The sequence below is a fragment of the Cetorhinus maximus genome, chromosome 13 (assembly GCF_964194155.1).
Source record: "Cetorhinus maximus chromosome 13, sCetMax3.hap1.1, whole genome shotgun sequence".
NCBI lineage: Eukaryota > Metazoa > Chordata > Chondrichthyes > Lamniformes > Cetorhinidae > Cetorhinus > Cetorhinus maximus.
Genome location: NC_135891.1, coordinates 21,264,590 through 21,281,822, shown reverse-complemented (window position 1 = coordinate 21,281,822; position 17,233 = coordinate 21,264,590). Strand labels below are relative to the sequence as shown.

Below are 17,233 nucleotides of genomic sequence, written 5' to 3'. Positions count from 1 at the left end.
GCTCACGCATGCGTGCTGAGTGCCAGCCTGTCCCTCTTCAAGAGGTTGTGTTGAGCTCGGATTCCACCCCCCTCCCCCAGTAACCGGACTGTGGGTTCAAGTTGTCCTAGTCACGGGTCGCAGTTCCCGTGGACAGTCTCACTCACACCCGGGGAAAAGCCTTCTCTCCCCAGTTGCGGCGCGGCTGAGGGAACTTTGGCCGAGCTGTCGTTTCTTGGGTGGTAAGTGCGATGCAGCAACTTTGTGCCTTGTCCCCAAAATGTCAATAAGCAAAGTACAACATGGGAGCCAGCCAGAGAACGGAGAACAGGGAACAGGTGGGGGGGGAAAGAGTGTGAAGGGAAATGGTGGGGTGTTAAATGGTGGGGTGAGGGGGGGGTAATAAATGGTGGGGTGAGGGGGGGGGGTAATAAATGGTGGGGTGAGGGGGGGTAATAAATGGTGGGGTGAGGGGGGGTAATAAATGGTGGGGTGAGGGGGGGTAATAAATGGTGGGGTGAGGGGGGGTAATAAATGGTGGGGTGAGGGGGGGGTAATAAATGGTGGGGTGAGGGGGGGTAATAAATGGTGGGGTGAGGGGGGGGAAATAAATGGTGGGGTGAGGGGGAGGGAATAAATGGTGGGGTGAGGGGGGGGAATAAATGGTGGGGTGAGGGGGGGGAATAAATGGTGGGGTGAGGGGGGGGAATAAATGGTGGGGTGAGGGGGGGGAAATAAATGGTGGGGTGAGGGGGGGGAATAAATGGTGGGGTGAGGGGGGGGAATAAATGGTGGGGTGAGGGGGGGGAATAAATGGTGGGGTGAGGGGGGGGAATAAATGGTGGGGTGAGGGGGGGGGAATAAATGGTGGGGTGGGGGGGGGGAATAAATGGTGGGGTGAGGGGGGGGAATAAATGGTGGGGTGAGGGGGGGGAATAAATGGTGGGGTGAGGGGGGGAATAAATGGTGGGGTGAGGGGGGGGAATAAATGGTGGGGTGAGGGGGGGGGAATAAATGGTGGGGTGAGGGGGGGGGAATAAATGGTGGGGTGAGGCGGGGGGAATAAATGGTGGGGTGAGGGGGGGGGGATAAATGGTGGGGTGAGGGGGGGAATAAATGGTGGGGTGAGGGGGGGGAATAAATGGTGGGGTGAGGGGGGGGAATAAATGGTGGGGTGAGGGGGGGGAATAAATGGTGGGGTGAGGGGGGGGAAATAAATGGTGGGGTGAGGGGGGGGAATAAATGGTGGGGTGAGGCGGGGGGAATAAATGGGGTGAGGCGGGGGGAATAAATGGTGGGGTGAGGCGGGGGGAATAAATGGTGGGGTGAGGGGGGGGAATAAAGGAGGTGGGGAGGGAGGAACGGGGGTGGGAATGGGGAGAGGGAGGCTGGGGGGACTGGGGAGGGAAATGTGGAGAGGGGGAAATGTGGAGAGGGGGAAATGAGAGGTGAGGGTGGGGGGGGGATCAAGGAGAGGGGGGAGCTGGGGGGGGATCAAGGAGAGGGGGGAGCTGGGGAGGGAAATGGGGAGAGGGGGGAGCTGGGGGGTGGAATGGGGAGCGGGGGGAGCTGGGGGGGCGGGGGGAGCTGGGGGGCGGAAATGGGGAGCGGGGGGAGCTGGGGGGCGGAAATGGGGAGCGGGGGGAGCTGGGGGCGGAAATGGGGAGCGGGGGGAGCTGGGGGCGGAAATGGGGAGCGGGGGGAGCTGGGGGCGGAAATGGGGAGAGGGGGGAGCTGGGGGCGGAAATGGGGAGAGGGGGGAGCTGGGGGCTGAAATGGGGAGAGGGGGGAGCTGGGGGCGGAAATGGGGAGAGGGGGGAGCTGGGGGCGGAAATGGGGAGAGGGGGGAGCTGGGGGCGGAAATGGGGAGAGGGGGGAGCTGGGGGCGGTAATGGGGAGAGGGGGGAGCTGAGGGCGGGCATGGGGAGAGGGGGGGTGCTGGGGGCGGGCATGGGGAGAGGGGGGGTGCTGGGGGCGGGCATGGGGAGAGGGGGGGGGTGCTGGGGGCGGGCATGGGGAGAGGGGGGGTGCTGGGGGTGGGCATGGGGAGAGGGGGGAGCTGGGGGCGGGCATGGGGAGTAGGGGGAGTTGGGGGTGGGCAAGGGGGTGAGGGGCGTTGGGGGCGGGCATGGGGAGTGGGGACAGTGGGGCGGGCATGGGGAGTGGGGACAGTGGGGCGGGCATGGGGAGTGGGGGGCAGTGGGGGGGGCGGGCATGAGGAGTGGGGGCAGTGGGGGGGCGGGCATGGGGAGTGGGGGTGGGCATGGGGAGTGGGGGAGCGGTTGGGGGTGGGCATGGGGAGTGGGGGGGGCGGTTGGGGGCGGGCATGGGGAGTGGGGGGGGCGGTTGGGGGCGGGCATGGGGAGTGGGGGGGCGGGCATGGGGAATGGGGGTGGGCATGGGGGCAGGCATGGGGGCAGGCATGGGGAATGGGGGGCGGGCATGGGGAGTGGGGAGTGGTTGGGGGCGGGCATGGGGAGTGGGGAGCGGTTGGGGGCGGGCATGGGGAGTGGGGAGCGGTTGGGGGCGGGCATGGGGAGTGGGGAGCGGTTGGGGGCGGGCATGGGGAGTGGGGAGCGGTTGGGGGCGGGCATGGGGAGTGGGGAGCGGTTGGGGGCGGGCATGGGGAGTGGGGAGCGGTTGGGGGCGGGCATGGGGAGTGGGGGGCGGGCATGGGGGCAGGCATGGGGAGTGGGGGGCAGGCATGGGGAGTGGGGGGCGGGCATGGGGAGTGGGGGGGCGGGTATGGGGAGTGGGGGAGCGGTTGGGAGCGGGCATGGGGAGTGGGGGGCGGGCATGGGGAGTGGGGGGTGGGCATGGGGAGTGGGGGGCGGGCATGGGGAGTGGCATGGGGAGTGGGGGGCGGGCATGGGGGCAGCTGGGTGTGGGGGCGGGCAAGTGGAGAGGGAGGAGTGGGGGCGAGGGAGGAAATGGGTGAGGCGGGGGCGGGGGAGGAAATGGGGTGAGGCGGGGGAGGAAATGGGGTGGGGCGGGGGAGGAAATGGGGTGGGGCGGGGGAGGAAATGGGGTGGGGCGGGGGAGGAAATGGGGTGGGGCGGGGGAGGAAATGGGGTGGGGCGGGGGAGGAAATGGGGTGGGGCGGGGGAGGAAATGGGGTGGGGCGGGGGAGGAAATGGGGTGGGGCGGGGGAGGAAATGGGGTGGGGCGGGGGAGGAAATGGGGTGGGGCGGGGGAGGAAATGGGGTGGGGCGGGGGAGGAAATGGGGTGGGGCGGGGGAGGAAATGGGGTGGGGCGGGGGAGGAAATGGGGTGGGGCGGGGGAGGAAATGGGGTGGGGCGGGGGAGGAAATGGGGTGGGGCGGGGGAGGAAATGGGGTGGGGCGGGGGAGGAAATGGGGTGGGGCGGGGGAGGAAATGGGGTGGGGCGGGAATGGGGAGTGGGGTGGGAGAGGGGAGGGCGGGGGGGTGGAATGGGGAGTGGGGTGGGAGAGGGGAGGGCGGGTCGGGGGGTGAAATGGGGAGGGCGGGTGGGGGGGCTGAAATGGGGAGGGCGGGTGGGGGGGTGAAATGGGGCGGGCGGGCGGGGGCTGAAATGGGGAGGGCGGGGGGCGGGGGGCGCTGAAATGGGGAGGGCGGGGGGGGGGCTGAAATGGTGGGGGGGGTCTGGAATGGTGGGGGGGGCACTGAAATGGGGAGGGCGGGGGGGGCTGAAATGGGGAGAGGGGAGGTCGGGGGGGGGAAATGGGGAGAGGGGAGGTCGGGGGGGGGAAATGGGGAGAAGGGGAGGTCGGGGGGGGGAAATGGGGAGAAGGGGAGGTCGGGGGGGGGAAATGGGGAGAGGGGAGGTCGGGGGGGGGAAATGGGGAGAGGGGAGGTCGGGGGGGGGAGCTGGGGAGAGGGGAGGGCGGGGGGGAACTGGGGAGAGGGGAGGGCGGGGGGGAACTGGGGAGAGGGGAGGGCGGGGGGGATGAGGAAAAGATTTGGCGAGAAGTGTGGGGGAATGAGGAAAAGGTTTGGCGAGAGGGGTGGGGGGGATGGGGAAATGGCTTGGCGAGGGGTGGGGGGGTGGGGAAATGGTTTGGGGCGAGGGGAGAGGGGTGGGGGGCGGGGAAATGGTTTGGGGCGAGGGGAGAGGGGTGGGGGGATGGGGAAATGGTTTGGGGCGAGGGGAGAGGGGACGGGGAAATGGTTTGGGGCGAGGGGAGAGGGGACGGGGAAATGGTTTGGGGCGAGGGGAGAGGGGACGGGGAAATGGTTTGGGGCGATGGGACAGGGTTGGGTGGACAGGGAAATGGTTTGGGGAGAGGGGTCGGGGGGGATGGGAGATGGGGAAATGGTGAGGGGTGAGGGGAGAGGAGTGGGGTGGGAATGGGTGGAGTTGTGGGGGTAGAGGGGAATGGTTGGGGAGTGGGAGAAGGTGATGGGAAATGGGTAAGGGGAGGATGGAGGGTTAGGGTTAAGCGAGGGGTAAGAGGAGAGGTGTGCCTGAGGAAGGGGGAGGGGGCTGAGGAAGGTTGGGTAGGGGAGGGGCATAAGGAAGGGCAAATTTGTGAGGAAGGGTAAGAGGGTGGGAAGAGTCATAAGGAAGGGTGGATTTGGGAGTAAAGGTAAGGGGGTGGAGAGGGAAGGGGAGGGGCGGTAATAGAGGGCGTTGGAATGGGGTGAAAGGAGTGTGGTGGAAGGTTGTATGGGAGCGTGTAACGGAGATGGGAGAAAGGGGAAGGGGCCAATGGAAGCATGGTTACATGGTCAGGGTAAGGGACGGGCTGGAGTAAGGGGAGATGGTTAATGGAGGGGGAGGGGATAAGGGAGTGGGATGGGGTAAAGGGAGTTGTAGGGCTAGAGGAAAGAGGAGGGTCAGTAAGGGAGGGGTGGGGGTAATATGGGGATTGGTGGTAAGGGACATAGAGGGGGGTAGGGTGGAGGGTGGTGGGGTAAGGGGAGGGGGAGAGGGATAAGGGGATGGGGTACCGGCAGGGCAGGGAGACGGGGGGTAAGAGAACGGCAGTGAAGGGAGGAGGTAGGAGGTGAAGGGGCAAAGTGGGTGGGAGGAGCAGGCGAAAGGGGTAGTTGGAGGGGGTGAAGAGGGAGCAAGAGTGAGGTGGGATGGGGTGAGGAAGGTGAGAAAGGGACATTGGAAGGGAGCAGGCAGAAGGGGGAAAGCAGTTAGGGGAGAGGGGGTTGGAGGTAAGGTGGAGGGGGAAAGGGGGCGGGGTATGGAGGAAAGGGGCATTGGGGAGGAGATGGAGCAGGGGGCATGGGAATAGGGTTTGGAGGTAGTGGGAAGAAGGGGGGTTGAAGAAGTAGGGGAAGGATAAATGTGGAATGGGAAGGAGATTGGTAAGGGGAAAGAGGGAGGGAGCAAGGGGGAGGGTAAAAGGGGAGCAGGGGAGTGTGAAGGAGGGAAAGAGGGGTTCCCTTTGATCATAAATGTTCTAAAATATTTACCAAGAGTGCTGAATTCCTGGTCTCATGTTCTGAGCTGTTGTGCCAGGCAGCTGGTGGAGTGGGCACTTGGTCCCCTGGAGTCTGAAGGATTGATTTGAGCAGTCATGGTGTCCAGATCATGATATTAGTGCTAGTGACTTGGTATTTTCAGTGTGATGTTTATGACATTTGTGGTCTGGATGCTGATAACTGATAATGAACAACTAGTGGCACAAGTGGAATGGAAATTTTTAAGATGGAAGTGACTTTTCTGGGACCGTGACATCATGATGGCCATGTTTGATGTTTTTGATAGCAGGGTGTGGGTGAATTTGGCAATGTATTTACGCATAGCTTGGGCCTCCTTTGAACTGCAGGTAATGATGCTGTCACAATAGTGTTAGGTAGGGAATTCCAGGGAAGTGACCCAGTGACAATGAAAGAAGAGTGAAATGTGTCTAAATAGGGTGTGACTTGGAGAGGAATTTGCTGATCATGGTGTTAATCAGATTGTTCTGGCTCATGGTGCTAAAGGCCACAGGAGGGGAAGGCGTTGATGAAGTTGGTGAGTTCCTGTGGTGCTTCCCATAGATCAGTGGTTGCCAAACTTTCTTATTGCATACCCGTTCCAGACCTAAACAGTGTACCGGTTTAATATTTTAACTTCTTTAATGCTCAAGCACTATACAAAAATGTACAAGTTATAATACATGTATGCAACTTAAACAATGGCTTAATAGCATTACTCTCTCTTAATGTGACTTTTGACCTTGTTCAAGCATAAGCACATAACACTTGGAATGATGATTTTGATAATTCAAATTATCATGTTGCTCAATAAATTAAACATTGAAATGTAAGGTCAAATTTTTGAGCACTCCACAGTTGGGTGAACAATACCTTAGTTAAAAACAAAAAGCTAAAAGCTACTGCGGATGCTGGAAATCCAAAACAAAAACAGAATTACCTGGAAAAACTCAGCAGGTCTGGTAGCATCGGTGGAGAAGAAATCAGATAACATTTCGAGTCTTCATGACCCTTCGGCAGAACTGAAGCATAGTTAGGAGAAAGGTGAAATATAAGCTGGTTTAAGGTGGGGGGGCAGGGGGAGAGAGAAGTTGAGGGTGTGGTGATTGTGGAGATAAGCAAGCAGTGATAGGAGCAGATAATCAAAAGATGTCACAGACAAAAGGATCAAAGAGGTGTTGAAGGTGATGATATTGTCTAAGAAAAGTGCTAATTAAGAATGGAAGACAGGACACTCAAGGTACAGCTCTAGTGGGGGTGGGGTGGAAAGACTAACAAAGTTTTAGTTTTAGATTTAAAAATAATGGAAATAGGTGGGAAAAGAAGAATCTATATAAATTATTGAAAAAAAAGGGAGGGGGGAGAAACGGGGTGGGGATGGGGGGATGGGGAGTTTAAGATCTAAAGTTGTTGAATTCAATATTCAGCCCGGAAGGCTGTAAAGTGCCTAGTCGGAAGATGAGGTGCTGTTCCTCCAGTTTGCATTGGGCTTCACTGGAACAATGCAGCAAGCCAAGGACAGACATGTGGGCAAGAGAACAGGGTGGAGTGTTAAAATGGCAAACGACAGGGAGGTTTGGGTCTTTCTTGCGGACAGACCGCAGGTGTTCTGCAAAGCGGTCGCCCAGTTTGCGCTTGGTCTCTCCAATGTAGAGGAGACCGCATTGGGAGCAACGAATGCAGTAGACTAAGTTAGGGGAAATGCAAGTGAAATGCTGCTTCACTTGAAAGGAGTGTTTGGGCCCTTGGAAGGAGAGAGGAAGTGAAGGGGCAGGTGTTGCATCTTCTGCGTGGGCATGGGGAGGTGCCATAGGTGGGGGTTGAGGAGTAGGGGGTGATGGAGGAGTGGACCAGGGTGTCCTGGAGGGAACGATCCCTACGGAATGCCGTCGGGGGGGTGAAGGGAAGATGTGTTTGGTGGTGGCATCATGCTGGAGTTGGCGGAAATGGCGGAGGATGATCCTTTGAATGCGGAGGCTGGTGGGGTGATAAGTGAGGACAAGGGGGACCCTATCATGTTTCTGGGAAGGAGGAGAAGGCGTGAGGGAGGATGCGCGGGATATGGGCCGGACACGGTTGAGGGCCCTGTCAACGACCGTGGATGGAAAACCTCGGTTAAGGAAGAAGGAGGACATGTCAGAGGAGCTGTTTTTGAAGGTAGTGTCATCAGAACAGATGCGACGGAGGCGAAAGAACTGAGAGAATGGGATGGAGTCCTTACAGGAAGCGGGGTGTGAGGGGCTGTAGTCGAGGTAGCTGTGGGAGTCGGTAGGCTTGTAATGGATATTGGTGGACAGTCTATCATTAGAAATTGAGACAGAGAGGTCAAGGAAGGGAAGAGAAGTGTCAGAGATGGACCATGTGAAAATGATGGAGGGGTGGAGATTGGAAGCAAAATTAATAAATTTTTCCAGGTCCCGACGAGAGCATGAAGCAGCACCGAAGTAATCATCGATGTACCGGAGAAAGAGTTGTGGGAGGGGGCCGGAGTAGGACTGGAACAAGGAATGTTCCACATACCCCATAAAGAGACAGGCATAGCTGGGGCCCATGCGGGTACCCATAGCCACACCTTTTATTTGGAGGAAGTGAGAGGAGTTAAAGGAGAAATTGTTCAGTGTGAGAACAAGTTCAGCCAGACGGAGGAGAGTAGTGGTGGATGGGGATTGTTGGGGCCTCTGTTCAAGGAAGAAGCTAAGGGCCCTCAGACCATCCTGGTGGGGGATGGAGGTGTAGAGGGATTGGACATCCATGGTGAAGAGGAAGCGGTTGGGGCCAGGGAACTGGAAATTGTTGATGTGACGTAAGGTGTCAGAGGAATCACGGATGTAGGTGGGAAGGGACTGGACAAGGGGAGAGAGAAGGGAGTCAAGATAACGAGAAATGAGTTCCGTGGGGCAGGAACAGGCTGACACGATCGGTCTGCCAGGACAGTTCTGTTTGTGGATTTTGGGTAGGAGGTCGAAGCGGGCCGTCCGATGTTGGGCGACTATCAAGTTGGAAGCTGTGGGAGGAAGATCTCCAGAGGAGATGAGGTCAGTGACAGTCCTGGAAACAATGGCTTGATGTTCTGTGGTGGGGTCATGGTCCAGGGAGAGGTAGGAGGAAGTGTCTGCGAGTTGACGCTCAGCCTCCGCGAGGTAGAGGTCAATGCGCCAGACAACAACAGTACCACCCTTGTCAGCGGGTTTGATGACAATGTTGGGGTTGGACCTGAGAGAACGGAGTGCAGTGAGTTCAGAGAGAGACAGATTAGAATGGGTGAGAGGAGCAGAGAAATTGAGACAGCTAATGTCACGCCGACAGTTCTCAATGAAAAGATCAAGAGAAGGTAAGAATCCAGAGGGAGGGGTCCAGGTGCTTAGTTAACTTGCTCACCCTACCCCATCCCTCACGATATGTCCTCGTTAGACAGCTTTTTGAATTGTAGCCAATAGTTTGACTATGGGAATACTCTGTCGTTGTCTGCTATCACAATATGCCATGCTGTGGGACCAAATAAAATTGAAAGTGGCAGCTATAAACCCCATGCCCTTAGAATAGGAAATTTGCAGCACAGAAGGAGGCCATATCCAAGTCCAGGTCATAAACATCCATTCACTGCCACTGTCTGGCTCCTATTCCTTAGCCAATTTTGTACTGAAGTTCCACCATTCCTTTAATTCCAAGTGGTTCTACTTTACAAGTAAGTATGTTACGTGGTACTTTATCAAATGCCTTTTGAAAATTTATATGTATATCGATTGCAATCTTCATTCCTCTTTTCCGTTAATTCATCAAAGAATTCAGTCAGGTTAGTCGGGCATGGCTTGGCTTTAACAAGTCTGTGCTGGCTGTCTCCTATTAACCCCTATTTCTCCAAACACTGATTTCAATCCCCTCCCAGCTATATATTGCCTGAATCATTGATATTCAGTTTGATACTGAGCTGAATTTTAAATCCCATATCCTAACCCACTATTTCCACCTCTGCAACATTGCTGCTCCCCTGCCACTGAAACTGCCATCCATTCTTTGTTACCTCAGCACTCAATTATTCTAATGCCCTCCCTTCCTCCACATACTCGCATTTGCCCAAAATACAGTAGCCTGTGTCAATCTGCACTAAGTCCCATTTGCCCTTCCCCTTAATGAATCTGCACTGGTTTCTGTCCCACAGCATATTTAATTTTAAGCTGCTCATTCTTTAATTTCTTCATGGGCTTGCCACATGTATCTCTACAATGACTTCCAAGTCTTCTATTACATTCCATGGCAACCTTCAGTCCTCTGATTTGGATATTTTTATATCTCCCTTCTTTACCTCATCAATGGTGGACCCTTGGTGGCCTTGGCTCCACTCTCCCTCCTAACGTCTGTATGCTCATCTTATCTCTTTTTAAAAAAAAAGCTTCTCATCTATTTTGGCCACTTATCTCTCCCTTTTCTTGCCATCTTCTATTTGTGAAGTCCCCTCAAATGTTTATCTTTCCAGACTTTATGAATGCAAGCTTTAGTCTGAATTTGCAGTTCAGGCGATTGTTATTTCTGCATGCACTTATATAAAGTGTAAAATATATCTATCATTAATAGAATTTTAAATGGCGTGTGGATTATCTGATTCTATGATATCAAGAGTTAATATTTTTTAAAAACGTGTAAACTCTGTGAATTTCTTGACTAAATCTGTGAAGTCTCCTGCCTTACATGATATGGCTCTGGAACTGACCAGCCTCGCAGGCCCCATCTAGCTCCTTTGCACTAATCAAGGGTGGCAGGGACCAGAGTCCTCTGAGTGTAGAGAGGGTGAACATTGTTCTGTTCCTTGTCTGGCAAAATGAACCTGGAGGCACAGGGATCTCGTGGGGCCTGTGGTTGGTGAATTTAGGTCTGCAGGCTGGAGCAGTTGATTACCACCCCCAACCATTCCTGCAGTCTGCACAAGTCCATTTCCAACAGTGTACCTAATACTCTCAGGAAACTGCCATCAGTCAGCAGATTGCCTTGCTTCTGCAGACAAAAGCCCAGGTAAGCGGAGGTGATGGTCTCCTCCCAGACGGTGCACTGCTCCAAGTCGTTTGGAAGAGCACAAGTTCACTGTGAAGACCTCCAATCTGTGCTAGGAAGATGAAAGAGTGGGATGAGGGGTCACTGGCAATCAAATAGCACAGAGACCTGCCTCCTTGAGACAAACCTGCTAGCCTGACCCAGGGTTACACCAAATGCCCTCCTTTCATTTGGGAAATGAAAGAGCATAGGAGGCACCCAACTTTTTTTTCTTTATGCATGTACTCAGTGAAAAAGTAATAATTTTTTTTAAAAGCTAAAAATAGTTAAATGTTTGCAGCAAACCTTGGATTCACCATTAGACAATTTCTTCCTGCAGAGTATGGAGAAATGATAAAAAGACAGAATTACAGGCTCTTCACCTGAATGCATGCAGTATTTGTATGCTAGCACATGATAGCACAAATAGAAATAAATTAGTATGATATAATGTCCATTACAGGGACATGATTGCAAAGTGACCATGGCTGGAACTAAATTCAAGGATAGGAAAGACAGGAAAAAAGGAGAAGAAGGTGGAGTAAATCTGTTAATAAAGGTACAGTAGTGAGAAATGATCTTGATTTGGAGGATCAAAATATAGAATCAGCTTGGAGATAAGAAATAGCAAAGGAAAGAAGTCACTAATGGGGGTGGTTTATAAGCTACATTGTAGGACAGGGTATAAATCCAGAAAGAATGGGGCTTGTAAGAAAGGTACTGTAATAATCATGGGAGATATTAATCTTCTTAGATTGCACAAATCAAAGTGGCAAAGACAGCTTGGAGGATGAGTTTGTATTGTGTATTTGCGACAGTTTTGTAGAATAGTAGGATCATAATAAAGGACTTAGGATCAGGATCATACCATTTTTTCTTCATTCGTTGATAGGATGTGGGCATCGTTGGCTAGACCAGCATTTGTTGCCCATCCCTAATTTCACTGCTGCCTTAAACCACTGCACTCCATGTGGTGTAGGTATACCCACAGTGTTGTTAGGGAGGGAGTTCTGGGATTTTGACCCAGCGATAGTGAAGGAATGGCAATATATTTCCAAGTCAGGATGGTGAGGGCTTGGAAGGGAACTTCCAGGTGGTGGTGTTCCCATGTGTCTGCTGCCCTTGTCCTTTAGATGGTAGTGGTTGTGGGTTTGGAAGCTGCTTTCTAAGGAGGCTTAGTGAGTTCCTACAGTGCATCTTGTAGATGCTACGTTCCTATCACTTGCCATTTCAACTCACCATATTGCTCTCATGTCCATCCTTAGCCTGCTGCGATGTTCCAGTGAAGCCCAACGCAAACTGAAGTAACAGCACCTCATCTTCCGATTAGGCACTTTACAGCCTTCCAGACTTAACATTGAGTTTAGGAACTTCTGATCATGAGCTCTCTGCTCCATCTTTATCCCTTTTTTAATCCAAATTTTAAAAAAATTGATTGATTGTTAAAATCTATTTTTTAAATCCTTTTCCCCCAACCCCCATTTCCCCCACCCAACAGGGCCACCTGTCACTTGTTTTTAACTTTGGCTTTCACATAGCACTGACCCTTGTTGTGCTATTAACCAATTCTGCTATCTCACATCAATGCCACTGTTAGCATTCTTCCGTATTTAACACTACCATTAACATTCCCTTTGTCCTGTGTCCATGACACCTTTGTCAAATTTCTCCTTAGCTCCCACCTAACCCTGACCTTTTATTTTGCTCCATCCCCTCTTCAACAGTATAAAATCCATCATATTTCTACTTCTCTTTGGCTCTGAAGAAGAATCATATGGACTCGAAACATTAACTCCGTTTCTCTCTCCACAGATGCTGCCAGACTGCTGAGTTTTTGCAGCATTTTCTGTTTTTATTTCAGATTTCCAGCATCCGCAGTATTTTGCTTTTATATTATTGTAGATGGTACACACTTCTGCCACTGCGCATCAGTGGTGGAGAGAGTAAATGTTTGTGGATGGGGTGCCAATAAGCAGGCTGCTTTGTCCTGGATGGTGTCAAGCTTCTTGAGTGTTGTTGGAGCTGCATTCATCCAGGCAAGTGGCGAGTATTCCATCACACTCCTGACTTGTGCATTGTAGACGATGGACAGGTTTTGGGAGTCAGGAGGTGAGTTACTTGCCACATGACTCCTAGCCTGTGAACTGCTCTTGTAGCCACAGTATTTATATGGCTAATCCAGTTCAATTGCTGGTCAATAGTAATGAATGCCAGGGTGCTGATTGTGGGAGAATCAGTGATGATGTACCATTGAACATCAAGTGGCGAAGGTTAGATTCTCTCTTTTTGGGGATGGTTATTGCCTGGCACTTGTGTGGTGTGAATGTTACTTGCCACTTGTCAGCCCAAGCCTGGATATTGTCCAGGGTCTTGCTGCATTTGGACGTGGACTACTTCAGTATCTGAGGAGTTATGAGTGCTGCTGAACATTGTGCATTCATGAGCTGGGTTGGATTTGTCCTGCTTTTTGTGTACAGGACATACCTGGGCAATTTTCCACATTGCTGGGAAGATGTCAGTATTGTAGCTGTACTGGAACAGCTTAGCTAGTGGCGCGGTAAGTTCTGGAGCTCAAGTCCTCAGTACAATTGCTAGAATATTGTCAGGGCCCATAGCCTTTGCAGTATCCAGTGCCTTCAGCCGTTTTTGATATCACATGGAGTGAATCAAATTGGCTGAAGCCTGGCATCTGAGAGACTAAGGACCTCCGGAGTAGGTCAAGATGGATCATCCACTCAACACTTCTGGCTGAAGATTGTTGCAAATGCTTCAGCCTTATCTTTTGCACTGATGTGCTGGGCTTCCCCATCATTGAGGATGAGGATATTTGTGGAGCCTCCTCCTCCAGTTGTTTAATTGTCCACCACCATTTATGACTGGATGTGGCAGGACTGCAGAGCTTAGATCTGATTTGTTGGTTGTGCAATTACTTAGCTCTTTCTATCACTTGCTGCTTATGCTGTTTGGAATGCAATTAGTCCTGTGTTGTAGCTTTGCCAGGTTGACGCCTCATTTTTAGGTATGCCTGGTGCTGCTCCTGGCATTCCCTCCTGCACTCGTCATTGAACCAGGATGATCCCTTGGCTTGGTGGTAATGATAGAATGGGGGATTTGCTGGGACGTGAGGTTGCAGATTGTGTTTGAGTACAATTCTGCTGCTGATGGCCCACAGCACCTCATGGGTTCCCAGTCTTGAGTTGCTAGATCTGTTTGAAATCTATCCCATTTAGCATGGTTGTAGTGCCACACAGTATGATAGAGGATATCCTCAGTGTGAAGACGGAACTTTGTTTTCAAGAGGACTGTGTACTGGTTGATCTTACCGATACTGTCATAGGCAGATGCATCTGTGGCAGGCTGGTTGGTGAGGATGAGGTCAAGTTTGTTTTTCCCTCTTGTTTGTTCCCTCACCACCTGCTGCAGACGCAATCTAGTAGCTATGCCATTTAGGATTTGGCCAGCTCTGCCTGTAGTGGTACTACTGAGCCGCTCTTGGTGATGGACATTGAAGTCCCCCACCCAGAGTACATTCTGTGCCCTTGCCACCCTCAGTGCTTCCTCCAAATGATGTTCAGCAAGGAGGAACACTGATTCATCAGCTGAGGGCAAGGGGTTGGGTGGTACGTGGCAATCAGGAGGTTTCCTCACCCATGTTTGACCTGATACCATGAGACTTCAAGGGGTCCGGAGTCTATGTTGAGGACCCCCGGGGCAACTCCCTCCTGTCTGGATACCACTGTGCCGCCACCTCTGTTGGGTCTGTTCTGCTAGTGGAACAGGACGTTCCCAGGGATGGTAATGGTGGTGTCTGGGACATCGACATACTCATGGAATCATACATTACAGACAATGTCAGGCTGTTGCTTGACTAATCTGAGAGACAGCTTTCCCAATTTTGGCACAAGCTCCCGGATGAGGGGATTGAGGGGAGACAATAGCATGGTATTAATGTTATTGGATTAGTAATTAGGAGACTTGGGTTCAAATCCCACAGGTGGAATTTTAAAAAAGATCAGTAAGGGGTGCGTGAGGAGGCAGACAACAACGCCAGAATGAGATGGAGACTGAGTGAGTAGTGAATTACGTTCACATGGTAAGTTCTGGTAAGTCCTTTTCAGGTTTTAACTATAGATTAAGAATCAAGATCTGACATAGTACTAACCTTCAAGTACGTTAGGTTTGCTTGTTAAGTAGAGAACTGCCTGGAGTGGCAGTTGTCTGTCAATCACCTGAAAGCAGTTGGCTCAAGTGGTGTTGATTAATTTAGCAGGAAGCTAAACTAGCTAGTGGCTCATCGGAAGGTCCATGAAAGAGAAAGGCTTTTCAAACCTAACGATCTGTAAGGGGCATGTGAGGAGACGGGCGACTATGCCAGAGTGAGATGGAGACTGAGTGAGTAGTGAATTAGGTTCAAGTGGGAATTCGGTGCATGGTGCAAAGAGGTGTGGTATACGTAGGAATAAATCTAAGTTAATTAACTGAGCAATTAAGTTAACTAAATAACGTAAGTAACAATGGTAAGACAGATGTTATGTTGAATGTGGGAGCTTTTGAAAGCCAAGGCGATCCAGGACAAACACACCTGCTGAAAGTATAAACAGCTAGAGGAATTCTGGATCAGGCTTATTGATCTGGAAGCCGACCTGCGGATGCTGCAGAACATAAGGGAGGGTGAGAAGTATCTGGAAACTTTGTTCCAGGAGATGGTCACGCCTCTTAGAATAGGGTCATCTGTTTTGGTCAGCAGTAAGGGACAGGAGGTTGTGACTGTGAGTGAGGCAGGTAATGGGACCGAGCAGGCAGTAGTGGAGGAGCCTCAGACCTTGCAGTTATCAAACAGGTTTGAGGTGCTCACAACCTGTGTGGACAAAAGTGAGGTCTGCAAGGTGGATGAGCTGGCTGGCCTTGGCACCATGGTACAGGAAACCATTCAAGTTGGGGGAGCAAACAGGAATGTAGGGGTAGTAGGAAACAGTAGAGTGAGGGGATTGACACTCTTCTCTACAGAGAGCGAGAGCTCAGAAGGCTGTGTTGCCTGCCTAGTGCCAGGGCTCAAGACATCTGCTCAGGGCTGGAGAGGAACTTATAGTGGGAGGGGGAGGATCCAGCTGTTGAGGTCCACGTAGGTACCAACGACTTAGGCAGGATAAGGAAGGAGGTTCTGAGTAGTCAGTATGAGAAGCTAGATATCAAATTAATTAAGCAGAATCTCAAAGATAATCTGGATTATTACCTGTGCCACGTGTGTCTCGACATAGGGGAAATAAGGTTAAAGAGATGAACGCGTGGCTCAGAAACTGGTGTGGGAGAAGTGGGTTCCTGTTTTTGGGGCACTGGCATCAGTACTGGGGAAAGTGGGGGCTGTACCGTTGGGATGGTCTGTACCTGGACGGTGCTGGGATGAGTGTTCTTGCGAATCGCATAACTAGGGAAACTAAACAGTGTGGTGGGGGGCTAGCAGGGATGAGGGATTATGCTTGGGTAGATATGGCAAATCAAGAAGTAGATTCAAGGCAGGGGACCATAATAATAATATGGGAAATGAGGGTCATAGAATAGCAGGGAGGGGCAGAGAGATAAAACCTAACAATACACCAATAGTTAAGACTAGATGTTACAAAGATAACAAAAAGACAAAACTAAAGGCTCTGTATCTGAATGCGCATAGTGTTCAAAACGAAGTAAATGAATTGATAGCACATATTGAAGTAAATAAATATCTGATAGCCATTGTGGAGATGTCGCTGCAGGATGACAAGGATTGGGTCCTGAAAATTGATGGGTACATGACATTCAAGAAGAACGGGAAGCTAGGTAAAGGTGGAGGAGATAGCACTGTTGATCAAGGATGGCATTGGTGCAATAGTTAGAGATGACCTTGGTTCAGGAGATCAGGATGCAGAATCGGTTTGGTTGGCGTTAAGTAATAGGAGAAAGAAGTCACAAGTGGGAGTGGTTTGCAGGTCCCCTAACAGTAACCACAATTTAGGACAAAGTATATAAGAAATATTGGGTGCTTGTGATAAAGGGATGGCAATAATCATGGGTGATTTTAATCTACATGTAAACTAGAAATATCAGATTGGCAGTAGTAGCCTGGATGAGGAGTTCATAGAATGCTTTGGAGAGAGTTTCTAAGAGCAGCACGTTCTGGAACCAACCTGAGAGCAGATTTGGTATTGTGTATTGTAACAGGATTAATTAATGACCTCAGTGAAGGTAGCAGCAAATACAATGTGATTGAATTTGACATCCAATTTGAAAGGAAGAAGAGTGGGTCTAAGATTAGTATGTTAAACTTAAATAAGGGCAACTATGTGGGCATGAAAGCTGAGCTTGCTGAAGTTAACTGAGATACTAGGCTAGGGGATAGATCAATAGATGTTTTTTACAACAATCGACAATGGTTTCATGGTCATCATCAGATTTTTAATTCCAGATTTTTATTTAATTCAAATTTTCACCATCTGCTATGGTGGGATTTGAACCTGGTTCCCAGAGAATTACCCTGGATTTCTGGATTACTAGTCCAGTGACAATACCATTCGTAACACCATTGGTATATCTTGGTTGAAAGTTATGAAATATATGACATATATATTTATATAATATATATGATATTAATATGTATCATATGACATATGATTATATATATTATGACAATACCATTCGACCCCTCAAGCCTGCTCCGCCATTCAGTAAGATCATGGCTGATCTGGTGGTGGTCTGAACTCCACCTTACTGTCTGCCCTGTATAACCTTTGAGTCCCTTGTCTAACAAAAATCTGTCTCACTCTGCCTTGAATATATTCAA

The 17,233-nt window shown here is 51.5% G+C and overlaps 1 protein-coding gene across 2 annotated transcripts in view; it reads left to right on the top strand.

Annotated features, from left to right (window-relative positions):
* The window catches only part of LOC144688479 (phosphatidate phosphatase LPIN2-like), a 97,472-nt gene continuing 80,239 nt past the window's right edge, over positions 1 to 17,233 (top strand). The window contains exon 1 of one of the 2 annotated variants that reach the window (XM_078555080.1): positions 1 to 221. The gene's annotated coding sequence lies outside the window, so the exon portion shown is untranslated. The remainder of the gene's footprint in view (positions 222 to 17,233) is intronic. The other variant, XM_078555081.1, reaches the window with a different exon arrangement.